The 27,356-nt window shown below is 38.4% G+C and overlaps 1 long non-coding RNA gene, 1 other non-coding gene and 1 pseudogene across 2 annotated transcripts in view; 2 read left to right on the top strand and 1 right to left on the bottom strand.

The window, feature by feature from the left end:
* Positions 1-3,012: 3,012 nt before the first annotated feature.
* Positions 3,013-19,118, top strand: LOC106976087 (glyceraldehyde-3-phosphate dehydrogenase-like; annotated as a pseudogene).
* Positions 5,228-5,339, top strand: LOC113598957 (U6 spliceosomal RNA). Its single transcript, XR_003419721.1, has one exon. It is a non-coding gene; the product is annotated as a U6 spliceosomal RNA (small nuclear RNA).
* A 1,812-nt stretch (positions 19,119-20,930) lies between the features above and the next one.
* LOC128315771 (uncharacterized) overlaps positions 20,931-27,356 on the bottom strand; it is a 77,232-nt gene continuing 70,806 nt past the window's right edge. The window contains exon 3 of the long non-coding RNA XR_008298845.1: positions 20,931-22,482. This is a non-coding gene — a long non-coding RNA (uncharacterized LOC128315771). The remainder of the gene's footprint in view (positions 22,483-27,356) is intronic.

Genomic DNA, 27,356 nt, shown 5'->3' with positions numbered 1-27,356 from the left:
AAATGGGGATAGCAAATCCTTACCTGTCACTAATTACTCTAAAAATAAATGGTTCAAATTCTAGAATTCAAAGACAGAAAGTAACTGAATATTAAAAAAAAAAAAAAACGAAATGCTGTCTACCAGAGACCCATTTGAGCTTTCAGGACAGTCATAAGCTAAAAAAGAATGGTTGGAAAAAAAGATTCCAGGCAAATGTAAATGAAAACAGAGAAAGAGTTGCTATACTTACATCTGACAAAATAGATGTTAAGTCAAAAACAGTGACAAGAGACAGAGAAGGTCATTATATAGTGATCAAACTGTCCACTCATTAGGAGAATATAACAATTTTAAACATATATGCACCCAATAGCAGAGTACCTAAATATATTAAACAATTATTAACAAATCTGGAGGGAAAAATAGACAGCGATGCAATAATAGTAGGGGACTTCAATATCTCGCTTTCAGTAATGGATAGATCATCCAGACAGAAAACGAACAGAAAAAAAAAAAAGAAAGGAAGTGAATGACACTTTAGACCAAATGTACCTCACAGACATACACAGAACATTCCATTCAAAAGTAGCAGAATATATATCTTTCCAAGTGCACAAGGAATATTCTCCAGAATAAATCATATGTCAGGTCACAAAATAACTCTTAATAAATAGAAGATTGAAGTCATATCAAGTACCTTCTCTGACCACAATGGTATGAAACTAAAAATCAATAACAAGAGGAAAAGCTGAAAATTTCACAAATATGTAGAAATTAAACAACACACTTTCCAACAACTAGTGGATCAAGGAAGAAATCAAAATGGAAACCAAAATGTACCTTGAAACAAACAAAAATGGAAACACAGCATATCAAAACCTATAGGATGAAACAAAAGCAGTTCTAAGAGGAAGTTTAGAGGCCCCTGGGTGGCTCAGTCGGTTAAGTGTCTGACTTCAGCTCCAGTCATGATCTCGCGGTTCATGAGTTCGAGCCCCATGTCAGGTTCTGTGCTGACAGCTCAGAGCCTGGAGCCTGCTTCAGATTCTGTGTCTCCCTCTCTCTCTGCTCCTCCCCTGCTTGCTCTCTCTCTGTCTCTCTCTGTCTCTTTCTCTCTCTCTCTCAAAAATAAATAAACACTAAAAAAAATTAAGAGGGAGGTTTATATCAATAAAAGCCTATGTAAAAAAGAAAAACCTAAAAAAATAACCTAATATTAGGCCTCAAGGAACTAGAAAAAAAAGAATAAACTAAGCCCAAAGTTAGCAGAAAGAATGAAATAATAAAGATTAAAACAGACATAAGTGAAATAGAGACCATAAAGACAATTAAAAAAAGATCAATGTTTGGTCATACACATTAAAGTGTCAGGAGGTAATGCATCCTGAATGCACAAAAGTATCATATCACATTTGGGAAACTCCCAAACATCACTCTGAGTTTAATCCTGATTTTCATCCTTTATAATAAAATTGTAATCATAAGTGTAGGAAAAAAATCAATGAAACTAAAAGTTGATTTTTTGTAAACAAATTAAATTGACAAACCTTTAGCTAGACTAATAAAAAAGATGACTCAAACTAATACAATTATAAATGAAATAGGAGAAATTACAACTGATACCACAGAAATAAAAAGTATCATTAAAGACTACTGTGAACAATTATATGCCAACAAATTAGATAACTTAGAAGAAATGGATAAATTCCTAAAAACACATAACATACCAAGACTAAATCATGAAGCAATAAAAAATCTGAGTAGAGCAATAGGAAGTAAGGAGATTGAATCAGTACTCAAAAATCTCCCAACAAAAAAACTAGATGACTTTACAGGTAAATCCTACCAAGCACTTAAATAAGAATTAATAACAATCATTCTCAAATTCTTCCAAAATATTGAAGAGGAAGGGACACTTCCAAACTCATTTTACAAAGCCAACATTACCCTGATACTGAAGTCAGACAATGACACAAGAAAAAAAAAAATTACAATCCAACATCCCTGAAAAACATAGATGCATATATCCTAAACAAAATACTAGCAAAGTGAAGTCAAGAACACATTAAAAGAATCATACACAATGATCAAGTGGGATTCATCCCTGGAATGCAAAGATGGTTCAATATATGCAAATACATAAATGTGATACACCACACTAACAGAATGAAGAATATAAATCATATTATTGTTTCAGTAGATGTAGAAAAGGCATTTGACAAAATTCAACATTATTTCATGATAAAAACTCTCAAAAGGTTGGGTATAGAAGGAACGTTCCTCAACATAATAAAGGCGTTATATGACAAGCCCACAGCTAACATCACACTCAATGGTGAAAAGTTAAAAGACTCTCCTCAAAGATCAAGAAAAAGACAAGAATGCCCATTCTTTCTGTTTCATTTAAACTAATACTGGAAGTCCCAACCAGAGCAATCAGTCAAGGAAAAGAAATAAAAATCATCCAAAACAGACAAAAGAAGTAAAACTGTTGCTATTTATAAATAACAATCTTTTATATAGAAAATCTTAAAGACCCCACCAAAAATTGTTAGAAATAATAAATGAATTCAGTAAATTTGCAGGATACAAAATCAGCAATCAGCAGCAATTTCTATACACTAATAAGGAACTGTTTGAAATAGAAATAAAAAATAATACCATTTACAAAACATCAAAAACAATAAAATACATAGGAATAAGTTTAACCAGTTCTTTGAAAGGAATTTAAAGAACTGTACTCTAAAAACTATAAGACACTGATGAAAGAGATTGAAGAAGACACAGATACATAGAAAGATATCCTATATTCTTGGATGGGAAGAATTAATATTATTAAAATATCCATACTACCCCAAGTGATTTACCAATTCAGTGTAGTCTCAATCAAAATTCCAATGGCATTTTTCACAAAAATAGAAAAAATAATCCCAAAATATGTGTGGAAACACAAAACACTCCGAACAGCCAAGGCAATTCTGAGAAAGAAAAAAGCTGAAGGCATCATATTTCCTGATTTCAAGAGATATGATGGTGAAGCTTGGAGTAAAATGAATTTGGCCATATTTGGCACCTGGTCACCAGGGCTGCCTTCACTTTAGCAAAGTGGATATTTTCACCATCAGTGACCTCTTCGCTGACCTCAGCTACATGGACTACATGTTCTAGTATGAAATCACCCATGGCAAATTTAATGGTACAGTCAAGGCTGAGAACAGAAAACTTGTCATTAATAGAAAGCCCATTTCCACCTTCCAGGAGCAAGATCCCAACAACATCAAATGGAGTGATACTGGTGCTCAATATGTTGTGAAGTCCACTGGTGTCTTTACTACTATTGGCAAGGCTGGGGCTCACTTGAAGAGTGGATCCAAGAGGGTCATCATCTCTGCCCCTTTTCTGCTGATGGCCCCATGTTTGTGATGAGCATTAACCATGAGACAACTCCCTTAAGACCGTCAGCAATGCCTCCTGAATGACCAACTGCTTGGTCCCTCTGGCCAACATCACCATGACAACATTGGCATCATGGAGGGACTCATAACCACAGTCTTTGCCATCACTGCCACCCAGAAGAGTGTGGATGGCCCCTTGGGAAGCTGTGGTGTGATAGCTGAGGGACGGCCCAGAACATCAGTGTCACCAAGGCTGAAGGCAAGGTTATCCCTGTGCTGAATGGGAAGCTCACTGGGATGGCCTTCCATGTCCCTACCCACAACACATCAGTTGTGGATCTGACCTGCACCTGGAAAAAGCTGCCAAATATGATGACATCAAGAAGGTGGTGAAGCAGGCATCAGAGGGCCCCTTCAAGGGTATCCTGGGCTACACTGAGAATAAGGTTGCTTCCTGCAACTTTAACAGTGACGTGAATTCTTCCACCTTTGATGCTGGGCCAAGGGAATCCTGGGCTACACTGAGGACCAGGTTGTTTCTTGCAACTTTACCAGTGACACCCATTCTTCCATCTTTGATGCTGGGGCTGGCATTGCCTTTAATGACCACTTTGTCAAGCTCATTTCCCGGTACAACAATAAATTTGGCTACAGCCATTGGGTGGTGAACCTTATTGTCCACATGGCTTCCAAGGAGCAAGAGACCCCTGAACATCCAGCCCCAGTGAAGCAAAAAAAGAAGAGAGAGGTCCTTAGCTGGTTACCCCAACTCATCCCCCAGCACACTGAGAATCTCCAAACCTTGAAACAGTTTCCATCCCAGACCCCTTGAAGAAGGGGAAGGCCTTAGGGAGCCCTCCTTTGTTATGTACCACCAATAAAATACACCATGCCCTGCCTCCAAAAAAAGATATGCTCAACTGAAAAATGCCTCTTTAAAGGTTTGTACACTTGGACTCATTCATCCCGGAGCCCAGCACAAAACTAGCCAATTGCAAGGCACCCAGACTTTATATGAAGGAGGCTCATTTGCTTATTCTTAAAGAATCAGCCTAAGGGGCAGGCATCTAATTTAACATATATCTAGGAGCCTGCTGATGTATTCCTCAGGGACAGAGGCTGGTAGGAGACATTGCTACACTTTCCTTCTGCCTTGCTCCAGCTGGTGGTTGACATTTTTATGTTCTCCCTCTACCATGCTCCAAAGTTCCAGTATCTCCTAGAGGGAAGATTTTACATGTGTCTGTTGCCTCAGTTTTTAAGACCACTGACCTCAGGGCATTCCTTGGTTATCTGGCTCTGGTGGCCAAGTGGGCGGGGGGGGGGGGGCCTGCATTAATTGATCCCACAAGACTATAACAATTAGGAAGAAAATTCTTGGAAGGTTACTGCCTCAAGGGCGCTGCCCAGACAGCAGACTGAAACATACACTGAGTCTGTCTGTGAAAGAAGCCTATTTGTTTGTCCTGGAGCATCAGCCTGAGGGGCATATCTAGGATGCTATAGAGATGTTTTCAAGGAACAAAGGCTGGTGGACACCATCATTGGGCTCCCCCACTGCTTAGCTCTAACTAGCCAGTATCTCCTAGAAAGGAGCTTCTACACTAGCATGACAATTTTTGCAACTGCCACCCAAAGGACACCACCAGATTGTCAGGCTCTGGTGGCCAGAAGGGCTTATGTTTGCAGTCCCACAACACTGCATATATTTGCCTCCTTAAAAGCTGCTGCTTGAGGGTCTGGCTTCCAAACAGATTGAATCTTGGTGTTAACTGAGATCCTCCCATTTAGGACACTGACAGGTTTTGGCATACCCTAAGCTACTAGAAGCCCTGAAAATAAAACAAGTTGTGTTTTCTTTGGCAGCACATATACTAAAATTGGAACAATACAGCGAAGATTAGCATGGACTTTGAACAAGGATGAAAATAAAATAGTTGCTTAGATAATCACAAAAGTCTGAGAGTCAACCAAAAGCTAAAGCAGGGTTGAAAAATAAAGTGCATCTCCTACACAAGGCCACTCCTTCAAAACTAGGAGAGGTGGCTATTTTATCTAAGGCATGGAAATCAACACAGAGTCAAGCAAAATAAAGAAACAGAGGAATCTGTTCCAGACAAAAGAACGAAATAAAACCTCAGAAAAAAAGTCCTTAATGGAAAGGACAGAAGAAATTTACCAGATAAAGAGCTCAAAGCAGTGGTTCTTTATAGGTGCTCACCAAACTCAGGAGAAAACTGGATGAACACAGGGAGAATTTCAACAAAGAAAAAGAAAATACAAATAAAATTCACAAAGCTGAAGAATAAAATAACTGAACTAAAAAAAATACACTATTGGGGTTCACCAGTAGATGAAACAGAAGAAAGGATCACCGAATTCAAAGACATGGCAGCACAATTAGCCAAATCAGATCAGCAAAAAAGAAAAAGAATCTAAAAATTAAAAGTAGATCTACCATGCAATTCAGCAATTCCACTCTGGGTATATACCTAGAGGAAATGAAAACAGGGTTTCGAAGACATATTTGCACTCTTATGTTTGTTGCATGATTATTTACAATAGCTAAGATATAGAAGCAACCTAAGTGCTCATTGATGAATGAATGAATAAAGAAAACATGGTATATATTCAATGGAATATTATTCAGCCATAAAAAATGATATCTTGCCATTTATGTCAAACATGGGTGTACTTTCAAGGTATTATGCTAATTGAAATTTGTCAGACAGGGAAAGACAAATACCATATGATCTCACTTACATGTGGGATCTAAGAACAAAACAAACAAACAAACAAAACATCCAAGCTCATATTATAGAGAAAAGATTGGTGATTGCCAGAGAAGGTGGGTGAAATTGGTTATGGGGAGGTCAAAAGTTATAAAACAATAAATAAATAACAAGGTTGTAATGTATGGCATGTTGGCTATAGTCCATAACACAGTATTGCATATTTGAAAGTGAAGGAAGTAGAAATTTTAAAGTTTTTTTAAATATTTATTTTGAGAGAGAGCGCTCACATGAGCAGGGGACGGGCAGAGAGAAGGAGAGAGAGAATCCCAAGCAGGCTCCCTGCTCAGCACAGAGCCCAACACAGGGCTCCATCTTACCAACTGTGAGATCATGACCTGAGCCAAAATCAAGAGTCAGATGCTTAACCAATGGAGCCACCCAGGTGCCCCCAAATTTTAAAGTTTTCATCACAAGAAAAAAAATGTTTGTAATTATCTATGTTGACAGATGTTACTAGACTTACTATGGTTATCATTTTTGCAATATATACAGATATTGAATCATTATGTTGTTCACCTGAAACTAAGATAATGTTATATGTCAATTATACATCAATTTTTTAAAGGCAATAGTATGGACAAGTATATACAAATAAATCAGATAACTTAGATAAATTGGACTAATTCCTAGAAAGTCACAAACTACTTGGGGTACCTACCTGGGTGGCTCAGTCAGTTAAGTGTCCAACTTTGGCTCAGGTCATGATCTCACGGTTTGTGAATTAAAGCCCTGTGTTGGGCTCTGTGCTGACAGCCTAGAGCATGGAACCTGCTTCGGATTCTGTATCTCCCCCTCTCTCTACCCCTCCCCCACTCACACTCTGTCTTTCTTTCTCTCTCAAAAATAAATAAACATTAAAAAAGAAAGTCACCAACTTCCAAAACCAAATCAAGAAGAAATAGCAATATGAAGTGACCAAATTCTGTCATGCTAAAGGTTTTCAGAAACATTCTCAGAATCTCTTCACCATTTATCAGAGGTGCGTGGAGCTCTGATGTGAAGGAAATGTTCAGATCAAAATGTTCAGAGTAGGAAACAACGACAGTGCCTTTCACTGAATTACTTGACACAGTGCAGCTGATCTCCCCAAACCAACCCCACAAAGTCAGTCATATCCTTCATTTTCCCCATGTGATACAGTAAAAACTCCCATATTAAGGAGCCCCCAGTAACTGAGATAATTAGGAGAGAAATTTATCCTTTGCTAGGGTAGCCCAGACTCTCCAGTTGATCAAAAGATCTGTTGAGTAAATAAGGGAATAGAAGGATGCTTCTTTTCAGTGTCCTACTGTCAGAAAGGATTCCTAGACTTATATTTAAGTTTAGATGTAGTAAATCTATTGGAAGAAAGAGATTACAGAATTTGCAAGCTTACTGGATGATGCCTCAGCAAGAGTAAGAGAGATACAACAAACTCTAAGAGACAGACTTCTGGAGAGCCAAAAGTGAGCCTTTCATGGTATCAATCTTGTTATAAACGTCTTAATGTCATATATTTTTATTCAGTACCAGAAAAGAACAGGTATGTGAATGGGTAGTGAGACACAGTAACTGTCACTGATAAATTTGCATAGCAATGCAAAATCCTATTCTTATACTTGAGTTATAACATGGCCCTTGAGTCAGTAGCAGTGTAAACCAATGTGGCTCAAATTATCAGCTATTGCATTTAGAAAATTCTAAAATACAAAGCAAATTAGAGCTGATTTATCATTGGGAGAGTGCTGGTTAATTTAGCCCAGGCCCTGAAGGACTCACTGTTTGGAAAATATACTTGTGTTCATACTGATGGCCAGCATATGCCAGCATATACCGATATGCTGGCCTCCAGCAGGGGAACTTTTATTGCCTACACCCTGAGCTGGCAGGCAGCATGGCTCCTATCTCTGTTTAAGTGTGAGCTCTGTAGGTCCAGCCCCCTGGTTACTGCAGCCCTCTCCCTTCAAACCTGTCTCTTTGTTGAGAGAGAGAGTTGAGGCCACTGTTGAGACAGTGGCCCTATGTCTGTCTGGTCCATAACTAGGCACACTCTCACTATCATACCAAACAATTTCAGATTCATCGTATTGAAATGGTTTTCCCAACTGCATTTGGAAAGTTTTGCAGTGTAGTTACTACTATGCTGGTTTCATATGCCTAGAAGGTGCCCTGTAAAATATAGTGACTAACTGAAAATTGCCTTCACAGTTGGGAGTATTAATCTACACTCTTTTGATGTCTTTACTTATAGTTTGTTCTGATGTGCTTCACATCTTGTGTGAAGCTTTTTGATGGACTGACCAAAGACTCTGTTACTATCTAAAATGTGCATTGAAACCTCAGAGAAACTGACACATTTGATGGTTGTAGGAAGGGAGAAGCTGCCTGGGCATAGGAAGTAGTTATTAGACCATGTTGTGGTTGAAGAGGAAGAATGATGGAACATAAATCTTTGCATAAACCACACTTAAGTGAAACCGTGATAAATTGTTAAATACTTGTCTTTACAGCTAACAAAGCAAAAAAAGGAAGGCAGCATCATTTGTATCTGGCAGACTAAACCACAAAGAAGGCATACCCAAACGTGTGGTGGCAGGCAGGGGAGGGGGCATGGAAACTCCATTAACATCTCAGTTCAGTGAAATTGGTATATGAAACACTTACATATGGAACATTGTGTAGAATTTCTGAAGTTACCTGCCCACCCTGTCCCCACTGGGTGTCTTCTCTGCCTTTCTTCTCCTCCCATATGACTTCACAGTCCCTCTGGGATCATGACCACAAACTTTCCAATCTTAGTTATGCTCCCAAGCCCACTTTTCAATCCCTTTATTTATTTATTTATTTATTTATTTATTTATTTATTTATTTATTTCGAGAGCATGTGAGCAGGGATGAGAAGTAGAGGGAGAAAGAAAGAGAGAATGAGAATCTTAAGCAGGTTCCATGCTCAGCATGGAGCCCAATGTAGGGCTCCATTCCACAACTCTGGGATCATGACCTGAGCCAAAATCGAGAGTTAGATGCTCAACCAACTGAGTCACCCAGGTGCCCCTTAATCCTTTTATGTATCTTAGTCATTTCTATTTCTCATTTCCCTCCAATTTTTTCTTTTTTACCCACTCATTTCATGTAACTAAAATACTTACCACCTTGTACCTCACAGATAAAGAGGAAAAACACAAACACTTCCCAAATCCATCAAGCCTTAAATTCAAAACCCAGGAACTGTGCCACTCAAGCAAGCAGAGACAGGAGAGCCCTATTGAAGTTCACACTGTTTTTCCTGCAAAAGGAAACTTTCAGAATAAATGTCCAGCCTGTAGTTAAAGTACAGCAGCTTTTGTGTTAGAACTTTTGGGACTAGGTGCAAACCTTGACCCTTTGACTGCATTTAGCAATGGTCTCAGCACAGGAACTGCTTTGGTTTTTGATGAAGCTGAACACTTTTTAGACTCAAAGTGTTTTACCTGTAAGATTTCTAGTATAACTGAACAAAATTTCAGAATCTTCAGCTGAGCATGAAATCTCTAAGATGTGTCACCTCTTTAAATAACCCTTAGATAAATGACACTAGAACTGACCAGGAGTGTTCATCCCTGCAGGCATGCATGCAGGAACAAAATACGGTGACAGATATGAAAAACAGAGAGATGGGGAACAGCTCTTTTCTACCCATAAGGTGCCCACAGAGAAGAGCTACAAAAATGTAACTCTCCACCAAAGGCTCATACTGGTGAAACACTGCCAGGAGGAGGCCATTGAAGGTGTATGTGGCCAGGTGCCTAATTCCTTCTTTAGAAGAATTATGTGGTCAGGCACCTGGGTGGCTCAGTTGGTTGGGCAACCGACTTCAGCGCAGGTCATGATCTCACAATTTGTGAGTTCCAGCCCCACGTCGGGCTCTGTACTGACAGCTCAAAACCTGGAGCGTACTTCAGATTCTGTGTCACCCCCCTTTCTCTACCCCTCCCCTGCTCACGCTCTGTATCTGTCTCTCAATAATAAACATTAAAAAAAGAAGAAGAAGAATTACGTGGTCTAGTGCCCATGAGGGGAAGTGTATGTAAATGCCCTTCCGGGCCACAGTGTAGCACAGTCACCCCTCTCTGGTTGGACGGCCTGAGTTTGAATTCTGGCTCTACCCCTTACTAATGGTGCAGCCTTAGGCAAGCGTCCACCTCCTCCATGCGACAATTTCCTATCTGGTAACCTATACCTACCTCATGGTATCATGAAGATGAAGCCAGTTAATATAGTAAAAGCACTTAGCAGAAGAGTGTCTGCCATATAGAAATCACTCAGTAATTATTAGGCATTATTATTATTTTTTTTATTAATTATCATTATCATTATGTCTGAAGGGTAACCTGGCAATCTGTCTTTATTTTCTCACTAGCCTTGTTGATCAGGATCCAATACATCTGGGGGAGAAGTCTTAGTGTCAAAAGCCAAAAGAAGCCTGCCTTCTTTATATTAGGTGGGAAAGGGGAGGAGGGAAGGAATAGGAGGGAATAGCCACTCATACTTTAGGTTCTGCCATCGCAGGAAACTAACCAGCAATAAGACAGCTAGGCAAATAGCTGGATCTATCCCCTCCCTCCCTTCCTGACTTCCTTTCCATCATTTACATATCGCAGAATGTGTTGGTTGACTCTGAAACTGCAAAAATCACGTTCACACCTGCTTGATGCAGGTCAAACCAATAGTTGATTTGGGATTCATTGGCAGTTTAGTGGGCAGAGCATATTCTGAAACTCACTTAGGACTGAGCAGATATAAATAAATGAAGTATCCTCTGCATTTCTAGAAGTGTAAACACTTTATGATGTTGATATTTATAGTTGTCATTTCCCTACAGACCTATGATCGCAAGCCCATCCTTGGATTAAGTGTAGCACTTAGTTGTGACCTAGATCAGAGGGGTAATACATATTCCTTAGTATGACTGTTCGGCCCTTCACTTCTCTTTGCATATGGAATCTTTTTCTCAATAGAGAAGCAGAACGCTCTGGAAGGCACACCCATAGTCTACATGCTATCACATTTCTTCACCCAAATCTGCAACCCCACAACCCAGTTCTCTCTAGCCGGGCTGTAGCGACAACCTTTGCAGAAGTTGGGTTTAAGTGAAACCAAAATAAGACATTGGGTAAGTTCCTCTCAGGCAAATTAAAACCATACGTGAGGCAGCATCATTGGTCTCTGGCAGACTAAGCCACAAAGAAGTACAAGATAAAAATATTTAGGTAGAGGAGAAGAAAAAAATACCCATTAACAAGAACAAAAACAACAACCAAAAAAACCCAAAATATTAAGTCATATATTTAACAAGGGATATAAAGAATCATCAGAGAAAACATTATAAAATTCTTCTGAGACCACCAAAGATGAAAAAGCAGAGCAGAATACGATGTTCCCAGAGAGGAATATAATATGGATTTAATTCAGTTTCAATCAAGATCTACATGACATACTAAAAATTAGTAATGTATTTTCAAAAGTCAGTATGCAAAGTACTCATAAATAAATGAATGAATAAATAAATAAATGTGTGTATGTATGTATATCTGACACTATAGTATTAATTTCTAAAAATAATAAGCTTTTGTCTCCACTGTATTGCTTCACTTACAGAAGTGCTTTTTCTTTCTAGTAATATTTAGTTCTTCTTATATGGAGATGATTTATTCCATCATCTCTGACTACAGTATTAATAAGTACCATTTGGCCTAAAGGGCTAAATCCTGGAGACAGATTTAGGATACCAGGGGAAGGGAAAAACACATTCAGAGTGCCTTTGCAGCCCTGCCTTGCTCTGTTCAACTCCCACACTGCCTCGTGCCCAAAAAGAGAACATAAGCTAAAGGAGAACTTACAGACAGAGCATTTGCAGAAGTTGTGTTTAAGTGGAACAGCGATTTGACATTGAACATGTTCTCTCCAGCCAATAAGGATCAGATGTAGTGCAGCATCACTTGTCTCTGGAAAGCAAAGCTGTCAAGAGAACTCACAGGAACAGAACTAATGTGTATAGAAAAGTCTTTTTCACAATACCAACAAAATCTAAAAGGTATGAAACAAAAATATGACAACTTACTAATTTATTTAATGTAACATGAAAAGCTAAAGAGATAAAATATAAATCAAATTTCACATGAAATTCTAAAATTAACGACATGAATCTAAAATTCAGTAGGAATGAAGAATAGGCAAGAAGAACACCTTTCTTTTGCTGAATTTACTACTTGATTTATAATTACTCTCTTCTCAACCACGTTGTTTAATTTTCAAAAATGTTTCTTCCTTCTTTAAGCATGCATTTCCTTTACTTATGGAGATAGTACTTTCTGTAGTGTTTCTGTAGCATGGGAAAATGGGATATTTTCTGAAGTCAGTGGATGGAAGAGGCTCACAGCAAGAATGAGCATTCCTCATCAATAAAAACAAAGGCAGTGTCATAGACTCTAAGTTTCAAGTTGTCTCTTGTCTAGCAAAAGAGCGGACACAGGATTGAAGCGAGAGAGATGGCTAATGTTCGGAAAAAGACAAGAGCCCCGAATAAGGGTCCTGGTCTCGTATTTATTTAGATCAGAAGGCTTACATACATGATGGGCATGTACAAAGAGACAAAGAAACTGTGAACATTAACTTGAGGACGTGAGGGGGGAAAGGGGGTTTTGAAGATATACAGTGTTTGGGTTTTGGGTCAATATAAAACAAAATCCTGGCACTGGGTAGATGGGTAGATGGTTGTTAACAGCAGACAGGAGACTCCGTGCCTGTTTATCTTTGCCAGCCTAGGGGATGAGACAGATAGGGGGAATAACCTCAGGGTCAACAAGGCACCTGCTCTCTTGTTAACCATCTCTGCTCTGGGCTGCTTTGCCTGCAATGCAGCGGTCCATAGTCCAATTCACCGTTTACCTAACCTGGTCCTATTTTCCTATGAAAGCAGCTTTCTGCTATAGTACTAAATTTGGGGTGCTTTCACCCTGAATAATCTAATCTTGTTATTCCTGTGTATTGGGCACCTTTTGCCATTTCTATTTCAGGCCTTTGCCACTCTCTATTTTGGGGGGCGCTGCACCCCCTCCCTATTTGGGAGTGCCTTTGCACCTACCTATTTCTGGCACTTTTGTACCTCCCTTTTCTCAGGGTGTCTTTGCACCCCCCTATTCTTGGAGTGCCAATCTGTTTTACCCAAACTCAGGTGTGAGAATTTTATGACTTTATATTTCTTTATGCCTTGTTAACCCATTGGTGTAAGCTTGGGGATTCCTAAGCTAATCCCCCACAAGGCAGGTAGGCTTTCATGTCTGCATTTATCATAGAAATGACCTGGACACTTGAGTAGTGAATTTCACCTTAGTTCTGATTGTAAATTTACAATTCCTTCATCACCTCACAGCCTGCTAGCAATGTCAGTGGTATATGCCAAGGTATCTGAGGAATACAAGGCTGTGTAAAAGCCTTCTCAAAGGTCTATGATTACTTCAGCACACTTGTCGCCTAGACATGGGACCCTGACAAACATATCTACTCTCTCCATACCAGAGGCTCGGGCTTTCATCTATGAAAACTTGTTTAGTCATTCTCTTAAACTCCACTACCAAGGTTTTGTGGGTTTTTTTGTTCGTTTGTTTGCTTTTTGAGACTGAAGCTCTTCCAGGTTTATGACAGTTTGTATTCAGTTATCTGAAGGACCAAGAATTTCTCCTTTTGGGGGGCCTTGGTGGCTCAGTCGGTTGAGCATCCAACTTTGGCTCAGGTCATGATCTCACGGTTGGTGAGTTCAAGCCCCATATTGGGCTCTGTGCTGACAGCTCAGAGCCTGGAACTCCCCCTTCTGTTCTCCCAACTCCACTCTAGTGAGGTTTCTTATTCATATTCACACTTTTGATGATTATAATACAATGTTGTTGTCTATATTCACTATACATTAGATCTTTAGGGCTTATTTACTACTTGTTGCAAGTTTGTACCCTCAAACAATATCTGTCCTATACCACCACCCCCACTCTTATCCCCGGTAACCACCCTTTTACTCTGTTTTTATGAGTTTGACTTTTTTAAATTCCACATGTAAGTGATATCATACAGTACTTACTTTCTCTGACATCTCAAGGTCTTACTTGATATCATACAGTACTTACTTTCTCTGACTTATCTCAATATGCTCAAGGTCCATCCATGTTTTTGCAAATGGAAGGATATCTTTCTTTCTCATCGCTGTAATATTCTATTGTATGCATGTATATGGATACACACATACATCTTCTTTATCCATTTATCCATTGATGGACACTTAGGTTGTTTCCATATTTTGGCCATTTTGAATAATGCTGCAATAAATATGGGAATGCATATATCTCTTTGATATTCTGTTTCAATTTCCTTTGGGTATATAGTCAGAATGGAATTGCTGTATCTTATGATAGTTCTATTTTTAATTTTTTGAGGGACCTCCATATTGTTTTCACAGTGGGGAAACCAATGTACATTTCCACCAACAGTGTATAACGGTTCCCTTCTTTCCACATTCTTGCCCACATTTATCTCTTATGTTCTTGATGACAGCCATTCTAACAGGTATCAGGTGATATCTCACTGTAGTTTTGGTTTGCATTTCACTGATGATTAGTGATGTCGAACTTCTTTTCATACCTGTTAGACATTTGGAAGTCTTCTTTGGAAAAATGTCTATTTAGTTCTTCTGCCCATTTTTTGATCAGATTTGCATTTTTGTTATTGAGTGATATAAATTCTTTATATATTTTCATATTAACCCCTTATTTAATATATGATTTATTAAATATTCTCCCACTCCGATATTGCCTTTTCATTTTGTTAATTGTTTCTTTTGCTGTGCAGAAGCTTTTAAGTTTGATGTAGTTTCATTTTGTTGATTTTGTTTTTGTTGTTTATACTTTAGGTGTCATATCCAAAAACATATTGCCATGGCAAATGTCAAGGAGCTTCTTTCCTACGTTTTCTTCTAGGGTTTTCTATATATTTTTCTTCTATTCATTTCTGTTTAAATTCTCTTGTTAATGACCGACCATAGGCAAGCTAAGGGCCACGCATAAGCTAGCACACACTCTTCTCCAGGTGGGATATGTGTGATATTCCTCAGGCACTCCTGGCTGCCCAAGAACAAAGAAAAGGAAAGAAAATAAATGGTTGATAGAGATCACAGTCATTCAGGACCTGAGTCTCCATCAGTTTACAAATATCTTAGTAAATTACAAAAAAAAATGCAATCTTATCAATAGCCTAAGAAACCTGTAGACTCAGTTTCCTGGAGCCCCAACATCACCCCTCCTTAGGTGATATGGGGAACAAAGGCAAGAAGGAAGCAACAGGTAGAAATAAATTTCCTTATAACCTGCAGCCCATTGACTATATTTTTGGCTGACAGAGTAGAACATTTCTCCAGGAACTCCCTACTATCTTAATGTTAATGCTTTGCGAAAGGGAAAAACAACCTTAGCTTGACAATAGCTAGGCCTCCAGTACCTTGTGAGTCTTAACATATGAAAATCCTTTTGCAATCTCCCCCTTACCTTTACCTCCCCCAACACCCAAGTATATAATCAGTCTCTCCTCACAATCCAGGGACAACTCTTTCTGCCCACAGGTCCTGTCCCCGTGCTTTACTAAAACCACCTTTTTGCACCAAAGACATCTCAAGAATGGCCATCCATTCCGAACTCCACCATCACTCCAAAAACCCCAACAATGAAGATCTTTTTACAAAGGAACTTTCTTTTACAACGATTGCAAAAATTCTGTGGACTTCAATATCCCCACATCTCAAAGATAAGAATGAAAGCATGACTCTCAAATGCACAGGCAGAAAGAGGCTGAATGGGTTGTGGGTTCATCCCCCCTACCCCACTATCCTTTCTCTTCAGAGCTCACTCTAAACCCTCTCAATCTCTACCACCTCTCAAGTGCAAGACTATCCCTGACAGATCTTTTTCTTTAATGAGATAGCGTTTTGGGTTTTTTTTGTGCGTGCCTCAGGCTATCCATAAACAATGTTGTTGCCAGACCAACCCCTGTGATACTTAAGATTGCAGGACACCTTCAACAATAACCAACAGGAAACTTTGAAAGAGAAAAGGTTTATTACTTACAAATCCTGGAAATTACACAGCACGCCTGGGGCCATGCAGTGAGGTCACAAAGTGGGGGTAGGGAGGAGTTAGCCTGAGAGCAAGGCTTGTGTTGCAGGATTTTTTTACCTCAATACCCAGAGTTCCTTGTCTCATCCCTTGGAAGAATGAAGAGATGAACACAAAATGAGCAGCAGGCAGAAACTTATTAGAGTATAAGAAAGCCCTCTTTGCAGAGGGGGGCCCGACAACAGACAAGAGTCTTTGTTTTATGATTCCCGTCAGCCCTCCTTTCCTTTCCCCCTCCCTTGTTTCTTCTCAGGTTCTACCCTTACTGGCTAGGTAATTCTAAATGCCGAGTCATTCTTTTTTAATTGGCTCGTTTCTAGTGGATGAGGGGTGGGGTTCAACGTGAGTCATACGTTTTATTGTCTACTTATTTTTCATTAGGTCTTTTGTCAAATTCCTGAGGGGAATGTGAAGGGACAGTAGGTGGTGTCTGTTACATTCTTAAGAGGAACCTTACTCCCTGAGGGAGTTTGCTGTGGTCGGACACTCCCAGCATTTTTCCAAAATACGTGTTTTTTTCCCCACCCAGGGACCTCAGGTCCTATCCTTTCCCTCTTTTCCTATTTTATCCTATCTGTCCCTATCATACTGGGGTTCTGTCTTTATTAAAGCTGAATGGGGGCCCAGGGTTTTGCAGGTTCCCTCTTTGTGGGTGAATTTAAAACATAAGAGGAGAAATTAAGGTACAGGAAGAGAAAAAAGGAAGGGGAGGGGAGTCAATTCTCTAAATCAGCTAGATCTCTAAAACAAACAAAAAAATCAGAGTGGAGCACCCTGGCTCTTTACTGGCTCTTTGTTTTACGATCATTGCAAAAATTCTGTGGACTTCAATATCCCCACATCTCAAAGTGGATGCTTCTTTGTAGTGGATGCCTGAGCAAACAGGGCCTATGTAGGGCACTTGCATTATAAAAATGGAAAACCAGCTGCCAGGGTTTACACTACAGATAGTCTTAGAGAAATGCTCCAGTAAGACTAATTTGTAATCAATTCTATTATTGTAAACACAATTTTATAAGATACTTCTTTGTTTGAAGTATTTTTTCAAAATTCCCAAACTTTACACACATGTGGAATACTTTTCCCTAATACTGTCAGTTGTTAGAACATTAGAATTCTATGTGTGTTATCATTTGTATTTTTAAATTCTGGTTAAATCCTAATTTAAAACTTTCTAGGCAAAATGCTTTAAATATGTGCGTTGATATCTGGCTTTAAAAATGTAATTTAAAATAAACAGTTGATTTAAAATTTCATTTAAGGGGCACCGGGTGGCTCAGTCAGTTGAGTATGGACTCTTATTTTGACTCAGGTCATGATCCCAGGGTCATGAGATCAAGTCCTGCAACAGGCTTCACACTGGGCAAGGAGCCTGTCCACGTGTCTCTCTCTCCCTCTCTGTCCCTCCCCCCCTTGCATTTCTCTGTATCTCTCTCTCAAAAAAAATTTTTTTCGTATAAGATTCTTCTTCATTTGCCTAATTGACTAATGATAACTAAATATTTCTGTGTAATGAATGTTCATGATAAGTAAGTACGCTAGGATTGGAGAGTTCCTGGAAAGAGAACCAGTCACCACTGGACATCACAAACATCATCTGTCTCCAGGCAGTCAGTTCTGTAACCCGATGAATTAAGAGCTTCAGTTAAATTCAACAAGCATTTGTTGATTATGTGCTATAATCTTAGCACACAGTCCTCATCAAACAACCTATTCAGTTTCGCTGAACTGTTCCCTTGAGCTATAGTTAAAGTGGATTTGGACATGGAGGCAATTTTTCAAGTTTGTCAGTAAAAAATTGTTCAGGAGCAGTGTAAGAGAAAAAGCAACTAAGTCACACATACAGGAGTTGTTGGTGGCAAAGAATAGGTGGGAGTGATATTAAATGAAAAACAAACTAATTATCTTTGCAATGCCTGTCTGCTTCATTAACTTTGTCATTTGAGGGGCCGTGTACACAGTTCTTTGTATCAGAATATGCTTGGTGACCATAAGATCACTTACAATTCTCCAAGTTTCTGTGCTTGTATCTGGAAATCTCTAAAATGTTGTGAGAACAGGCGGTGCCTGGGCGGCTCAGTCAGTTAAGGGTCCGACTTCAGCTCAAGTCATGATCTCATGGTTCGTGGGTTTGAGCCCCACATCAGACTTTGTGCTGACAGCTCAGAGCCTGAAGTCTGCTTTGGATTCTGTGTCTCCTCTCTCTGCACCTCCCCCACTCATGCTCTGTCTCACTCTCTCTCTCAAGAATAAACATTAAAAAAAAAATGTAAAGAAAGTGTTTTAAAATGTTGTGAGAACAAAGCATAACATCTAGAGTATGCTGGAATTCAACAGTTCTTAGTTCACATCCCCTTTGGGAAAGCTATGGGGATGAAGTAAAATTTAGTAGCTGAGTGGGTGGAGTTCATTTCATATATGGAAGCACTCCAACTCTCACATTCAAAACTCCTCGATATAGACACAAAAGCTAGAGAACATTTGTGGTAAATTGCAAAATTAGTCATAAATTCTTGGCAGCTCATTCTATTAAGAAATGCAATATTAACTCACCTCTTGAACTGACGTTGAACTGTGACTCGCTTTGACTAAGAGAATGTAGTGGAAGTGATGTTGTGAATCTAAATTTAGGCTGCAGAAGCCCTGCAGTTTCTCTCTTGCACTAGGGAGAGTTCCGGCACCTTGTGGATATGCCTCAGCCAGGCTGCCGTATGATGAGCCCAAATGGAAAGGCCCAGCAGTCTCGGCTGAACCAGTTGACCGTCCCAGACTTGTAAACCTGAAAACAACTGAGCTGTCCCAGAACACAGAGTGCCCACACGGGCTTGGCGCAATTTGCTGTCTTACAGAATCAGGAGAATATACTAAAACCTTGTTTGAAATCAATTCGTTTTAGAGTACTTTGTTACATAGAAAAAACTGACTAATACAACACCCTTCAAAAAAAAATTCTATTTCCTTATGATCTCTTACTGCTCCTGTGGGTCACAGGCTCTCACAAACCTACACTGCCACAAGGAGAAGGTTGGATTAATGAGGGGAAAGCTATAGGCCATCCCTGGCCTAGCACAATTAATATTTGTCAGTATAGAGTTGCTATCATTTGGGAATACTTGTCATGTGCCAGGCAGTGGACTGTATTTATATCTTATAATTTGTAATTATTAATAATTTCATCATATACTATCACGTAATAGTTTTCATCCCATTTTATAGAAAAGTACACTAAGGCTCATATATTTTGAATGACTTGTCCAATGTGATGCAACTGATAAAATCAAAAGGAACGCCTGGGCGGCTCGGCCAGTTGAGCGTCTGACTTCAGCTCAGGTCGTGATCTCATGGTTTGTGAGTTCAGCCCCACGTCGGGCTCTTTGCTGTCAGCACATAGCCCATTTTCGATCTTCTGTCTCCCTGCTTTTCTAAAAATTTTCATTCAATATGTATTTTTGAGGGAAGGAGAGAGAACGCATGCAGGCACACAAGTGGGGTAGGTGCAGAGAGAGAGACACACACACACAGAATCCAAAGCAGACTCCAGGCTCTGAGCTGTCAGCACAGAGCCCAACCCAGGGCTCGAACTCAGGAACCAGGAGATCAGGACCTGAGCTAAAGTCTGACGCTTAACCGACTGAGTCACCCAGGTGCACCCCCATCTTTGCCCCTCCCTTGCTCATGCTCTCTCTCTCAAAAATAAACATTTAGAAATATATTTTAAAAAGGCAGTGTTGAATACTTATTTATTTGATTACAAAGTCCTTCCTCGGCTTACTTTGCTGCTCTGGACTCGGTTATTGTTGTGAAGCACCTTTGCTACAAGATGGCACAGGCTTTGGCCTTTTTAGTAAAACTTCACCAATATAGTAACAGGGTTGTGTCAGGGCAAAAGAGTTGAAAGTCAGAATTAAAGAACTTGAAAATACACAAGTCCTTAGAAAATGTTACAAATGTTAATTAGAACTAACATACATTCTGTCTGAATAATTTCTAAGGGCTTCCAATGACATAACTTATAATGACACATTCTATTCATATTGACGACTAAGTATTAAATTAATGGAGGAAATTCATGCTTTTTTGAGAAAATCTTGGACAAAGTAATATCTTAAACCCCAAATTTTATTTCTACCATTAATTAATAAAAAGGGCCTTTCATTTTCCTTAGAGACAGAAGGTAACAAATCAGTTTTTGTCAAAAATGGTACACCATTCCTCGGAATCTAATTCACTAATGATTTTATCTTATATTAAAATAATGACTGGAAGACAGAAGTGACTGGAACAGGTTCATTGTGTGACAGCAGGAGGAGATGAGACAGAGTCAGGTTAAAGACAGACTTCATCTTCTCTTAGTTAATAACATGGACTTGTTTAGACTTCATCCCATAGAATTGAAGATCTGAGACTGGACCTTCAACTTCCCATCCAAGATGCAATTCTGATCCACATGGTCAACACCCTAACGTCCTAATTCAATTTGAAAATTTCTAACTATAATATTAATAGGTGAAATATTGGATCATCAAGAAAGGTTTTATTTGCTAAAATCTTAAGTAATTTCTGCAAGGAAATATCAAAGATTCAAAACAGCCAAAGTAAAACCAATGAATCACTGAAGTAATGATTAATAAACTTTATTGTGCTCATGCCAAGAAGACAGTTTTTGAATCAAGAGCATTTATTTTCTTTCTTTATTATTTTTTAAAATTAAATCCAAATTAGTTAGCATATTGTGAAACAATGATTTCAGGAGTAGATTTCTTAATGCCCCTTACCCATTTATCCCATCCCCCCTCCCACAAGCCCTCCAGCAACCCTCAGTTTCTTCTCCATATTGATGAGTCTTTTCTGTTTTGTCCCCCTTCCTGTTTTTATATTATTTTTGTTTCCCTTCCCTCACGTTCATCTGTTTTGTCTCTTAAACTCCTCACATGAGTGAAGTCATATGATTTTTGTCTTTCTCTGACTAATTTCACTTAGCATGATACCCTCCAGTTCCATCCACGTCATTGCAAATGGCAAGATTTCATTCTTTTTGATTGCTGAGTAATACTCCATTGTATATATATATACCACATTTTCTTTATCCATTCATCCATTGCTGGACATTTGGGCTCTTCCCATACTTTGGCTATTGTTGATAGTGCTGCTATAAACATGGGGGTGCATGTGTCCCTTTGAAACAGCACACCTGTATCCCTTGGATAAATGCCTACTAGTGCAATTGCTGGGTCATAGGGTAGTTCTATTTTTAGTTTTCTGAGGAACCTCCATACTGTTTTCCAGAGTGGCTGCACCAGCTTGCATTCCCACCAAAAATGCAAAAGAGATCCTCTTTCTCTGCATCCTCACCAACACCTGTTATTGCCTGAGTTGTCAATGTTGGCCATTCTGACAGGTGTAAGGTGGTATCTCATGGTGGTTTTGATTTGTATTTCTCTGATGATGAGTGATGTTGAGCATTTTTTCATGTGTCGGTTGTCCATCTGGATGTCTTCTTTGGAGAAGTGTCTATTCATCTCTTTTGCCCATTTCTTCACTGGATTATTTGTTTTTTGGGTGTTGAATTTGATAAGTTCTTTATAAATTTTGGATACTATCCCTTTATCTGATATGTCATTTACAAATATCTTCTCCCATTCTGTCGGTTGCCTTTTAGTTTTGCTGATTGTTTCCTATGCTGTGCAGAAGCTTTTTATTTGATGAGGTCCCAGTAGTTCATTTTTGCTTTTGTTTCCCTTGTCTCCAGAGATGTGTTGAGTAAGAAGTTTCTGTGGCCAAGATCAAAGAGGTTTTTGCCTGCTTTCTCCTTGAGGATTTTGATGGCTTCCTGTCTTACATTGAGGTCTTTCATCCATTTTGAGTTTATTTTTGTGTATGGTGGAAGAAAGTGGTCCAGGTTCATTCTTCTGCATGGTGCTATCCAGTTTTCCCAGCACCACTTGCTGAAGAGACTGTCTTTATTCTATTGGATATTCTTTCCTGCTTTGTCAAAGATGAGTTGGCCATACGTTTGTGGGTCCATTTCTGGGTTCTCTATTCTATTCCATTGATCTGAGTATCTGTTCTTGTGCCAGTACCATACTGTCTTGATGATTACAGCTTTGTAGTATAGCTTGAAGTCTGGGATTGTGATGCCTCCTGCTTTGGTTTTCTTTTTCAAGATTGCTTTGGCTATTCAAGGTCTTTTCTGGTTCCATACAAATTTTAGGATTATTTGTTCTAGTTCTGTGAAGAATGTTGGTGTTACTTTGATAGGGATTGAATTGAATATGTAGATTGCTTTGGGTAGTATTGACATTTTAACAATGTTAGTTCTTCCTATCCAGGAGCATGGAATCTTTTTCCATTTTTTTGTGTCTTCTTCAATTTCTCTCATAAGCTTTCTATAGTTTTCAGTGTATAGATTTTTCACCTCTTTGGTTAGATTTATTCCTAGGTATTTTATGGTTTTTTTGTGCAACTGTAAATGGGATCAAGTCCTTGATTTCTCTTTCTGTCGCTTCATTGTTGGTGTATAGGAATGCAACCGATTTCTGTGCATTGATTTTATATCCCGCAACTTTGCTGAATCCATGAATCAGTTCTAGCAGTTTTTTGGTGGAATCTTTTGGGTTTTCCATATAGAGTATGATGTCATCTGCAAAAAGTGAAAGTTTGACCTCCTCCTGGCCAATTTGGATGCCTTTTATTTCTTTGTGTTGTCTGATTGCAGAGGCTAAGACTTCCAATACTATGTTGAATAACAGTGGTGAGAGTGGACATCCCTGTCTTGTTCCTGACCTTAGGGGGAAAGCTCTTAGTTTTTCCCCATTGAGGATGATATTAGTGTTGGGTCATTCAGATATGGTTTTTATGATCTCAAGGTATGCTCCTTCTATCCCTACTTTCTTGAGGCTTTTTATCAAGAAAGGAGGCTATATTTTGTCAAATGCTTTCTCTGCATCTATTGAGAGAATCATATGGTTCTTGTCCTTTCTTCTATTGATGTGATGAATCATGTTAATTGTTTTTGTAGATATTGAACCAGCCCTACATCACAGGTATAAATCCCACTTGGTCGTGGTGAATAATTTTTTTAATGTATTGTTGGAGCCGGTTGGCTAATATCTTGTTAAGGATTTTTGCATCCATGTTCATCAGGGAAATTGGTCTATAGTTCTCCTTTTTAGTGTGGTCTCTGGTTTTGGAATTAAGGTAATGCTGGCTTCATAAAAAGAACTTCAGGGGAAGTTTTCCTTCCATTTCCATTTTTTGAAGCAGTTTCAAGAGAATAGGTGTTAATTCTTCCTTAAATGTTTGGTAGAATTCCCTGGAAAGCCATCTGGCCCTGGACTCTTGTTTTTTGACAGATTTTTTATTACTAATTTGATTTCCTTACTAGTTATGTGTCTGTTCAAATTTTCTATTTTGGTAGTGTATATGTTTCTAGGTATTTGTCCATTTCTTCCAGATTACCCATTTTATTGGCATATAATTGTTCATAATATTCTCTTATTATTGTTTTTGTTTCTGCTCTATTGCTTGTGGTCTCCCCTCTTTCATTATTGATTTTATTTATTTGGGTTCTTGCCTTTTTCTTCTTGATCAAACTGGCTAGTGGTTTATCAATTTTATTAATTTTTTCAAAGAACCAGCTTCTGGTTTCATTGATCTGTTCTACTGGTTTTGTTTGTTTGTTTGTTTCAATAGCATTAGTTTCTGCTCTAAGCGTTATTATTTCCTGTCTTCTGCTGGTTTTGGGTTTTATTTGCTGGTTTTTTTTTTTCTAGCTCCTTAAGGTGTAAGATTAGTTTGTGTATCTGAGATCTTTCTTCCTTCTTTAGGAAGGCCTGGATTGCTATATACTTTCCTTTTATGACTGCCTTTGCTGCATCGCAGAGATTTTGGGTTGTGGTGTTATCTTTTCATCGACTTCCATATACTTTTTAACTTCCTCTTTAACTGCTTGGTTAGCCCATTCATTCTTTGGTAGGATGTTCTTCAGTCTCCAAGTATTTGTTACCTTTCCAAATTTTTTCTTGTGGTTGATTTTGAGTTTCATAGCGTTGTGGTCTGAAAATATGCACGGTATGATCTCGATTTTTTTGTACTTACTTAGGGCTGATTTGTGTCCCAGTATATGGTCTATTCTGGAGAACGTTCCATGTGCACTGGAGAAGCATGTATATTCTGCTGCTTTAGGATGAAATGTTCTGAATATATTTGTGAAGTCCATCTGGTCTGGTGTGTCATTCAAAGCCATTGTTTCCTTGTTGATTTTTTGATTAGATGATCTGCCCATTGCTGTGAGTGGGGTGTTGAAGTCTCCTACTGTTATGTTATTACTATCAATGAGTTTCTTTATGCTTATGATTAATTGATTTATATATTTGCGTGCTGCCACATTTGGTGCATCAATGTTCACAATTGTTAGGTCTTCTTGGTGGATAGACCCCTTGATTATGACATAACGCCCTTCTGCATCCCTTGATACAGTCTTTATTTTAAAGTCTAGATTGTCTGCTATAAGTATGGCTTCTCCAGCTTTCTTTTGTTGACTATTAACATGATAGATGGTTCTCCATCCCCTTATTTTCAATATCAAAGTGTCTTTAGGTCTAAAGTGGGTCTCTTGTAAACCACATGTAGATGGATCTTGTTTTCTTATCCATTCTCTTACCCTATGTCTTTTGATTGGAGCATTGAGTCCATTGATGTTTAGAGTGAGTACTGAAAGATATGAATTTATTGCCATTATGATGCTTGTCGAGTATGTATTATTTCTAATAATTGTGTTATTTATATTTTTTTCTTGACTTGTACTGGCTAGGGTCTCTACTATAATGATAAATATTATTTTGCATTGTGTATAAAAATGTATATAGCAAATATTGTGTAAATAATAGGTTTATATAATATATTTATAATATGTTATAAATATTATTATGTGAATACAAAGCATGAAAATGTGAAATTTTCCAGTCTCAAGAGGAGAGTATTCAATAATTTAACATTAAATACAGTATCTGTGGATTTTTTCTGAAAATAATATTTTAAAAAATTTTTAATATTTATTTCTTTTTAGCAGGGGAGGGGCAAAGAGAGAGAGACAGAGAATCTGAAAGGGCTCTGCACTGACAGGCTAACAGCAGTGAGCACAATGCAGGGTTCAAACTCAGGAACCATGAGACCATGACCTGAGCTGAAGTTGGATGCTCAACCGACTTAGCCATTGAAAATAATCTTAATAGATTAAGGGAGTTTCCTTCTATTCTTATTTTGTTAAAAGTTTTAATCATGAATGTATGTTGACTTATATCAAATGATTTACTATATCAATTAAGATAATTCTATGGTTTTTCTAATGTTATTCTGTTACCAGAATAATTCTGTAAGTATAATGTGCTAACATTAGAAAAATAAATTCTCGGGGCACCTGGGTGGCTCAGACAGTTAAGCATCTAACTTTTGATCTCAACTCAAGTCATGATCTCACGGTCTGTGAGTTCAAGCCCCATGTGGGGCTCTGTGCTGACAGCATAGAGCCTGCTTGGAATTCTCTCTCCATCTCTCTCTCTGCCCCTACCCTACCCGTGCTCTTTCTCTCTCTCAAAATAAAGAAGTAAATTTAAATAAAAAGAAAAATAAATTATGACTGCATTCATGGAATAAACCCCACTGTGTTACAGTAGAGTGTATTTTTTCACATTGCTGGATGTAATTTGTCAAAATTTTGTGCAGATTTCCATATCTGCATCATAAGAGAGACTAGTCTGTAGCTTATGTTCTGGTTGTTTTGAGTTTAATTTACTCTTTTGTTTTCCTAGTTTCCAAAAGTGGAAACCTAGGTTATCGATGTGAGGTTTGTTCTTTTCTAAAAGAGATTGTTTACAACTATAAATTTCCCTCTAAGCACTACTTTACCTGCATGCCATAATTTTCATATGTTGTATTTTTGTTTTCATCAGTTCTAACCTCCCTTGTGATTTTTTTTTTCTTTGACACATGGGTTATTGTAAAGTTTGTTATCTACACTGGACTGGATAGACTTAACACATATATTCAGAACCTTTCATCCTAAAGCAGCAGAATACACATTTTTCTCAAGTGCACATGGAACATTCTCCAGAAGAGATTACATACTGGGTCACAATTCAGTCCACAATAAGTACAAAAAGATCAATATCATACCATGGATATTTTCAGAACATAATGCTATGAAACTTGAAATCAACCAGAAGAAAAAATTTGGAAAGACCACAAATACCTGGAAATTAAAGAACATCCTACTCAACAATGAATGACTTCACCAAGAAATTAAGAGAAAATTAAAAAGTACATGGAGGGGCACCTGGGTGGCTCAACGGTTGAGCGTCTGACTTCAGCTCAGGCCATGATCTCACATTCCGTGAGTTCAAGCCCCACATCGGGCTCTGTGCTGACAGCTCAGAGCCTGGAGCCTGCTTCAGATTCTGTGTCTCCCTATCTTTCTGCCCCTCCCCTGCTCATGCTCTCTCTCTGTCTCAAAAATAATAAAAGCATTAAAAAAATTTTTTTAAAAAGTACACAGAAGCTAATGAAAATGAAAATATTTTCAGTCCAAAACCTGTCAGGTACAACAAAGGTGTCATAAGAGGGAAGTATGTAGCAGTCCAGGCCTTCCTAAAGAAGAAAGAAATGTCTCAAATACACAACCTAACCTTACACCTAAAGGAGCTGGAAAAAGAACAGCAAATAAATCCCCAAAACAGCAGAAGAAGTGAACCGATAAAGATTAGAGCAGAAATCAATAATATCAAAAGAAAAAAGAAAAATACAGTAGAACTGATCAACAAAACCAGGAGCTGATTCCTTGAAAGAATTAACAAAATTGATAAACCCCTAGTAAGATTGATCAAAAAGAAAAAAAGGAAAAGACCCAAATAAATAAAATCACAAATGAAAGAGGAGAGATCATAACGAAATCACAGAAATACAAACAATAAGAAAATATTATGAGCAATTAATTCCCAGAAACATATAAACTACTGAAA

Source organism: Acinonyx jubatus, chromosome B2 (assembly GCF_027475565.1).
Source record: "Acinonyx jubatus isolate Ajub_Pintada_27869175 chromosome B2, VMU_Ajub_asm_v1.0, whole genome shotgun sequence".
In the NCBI taxonomy this organism is placed as follows: Eukaryota; Metazoa; Chordata; class Mammalia; order Carnivora; family Felidae; genus Acinonyx; species Acinonyx jubatus.
The sequence above is the reverse complement of the archived record's forward strand: the minus strand, read 5'-3'. Positions and strand labels throughout refer to the sequence as shown.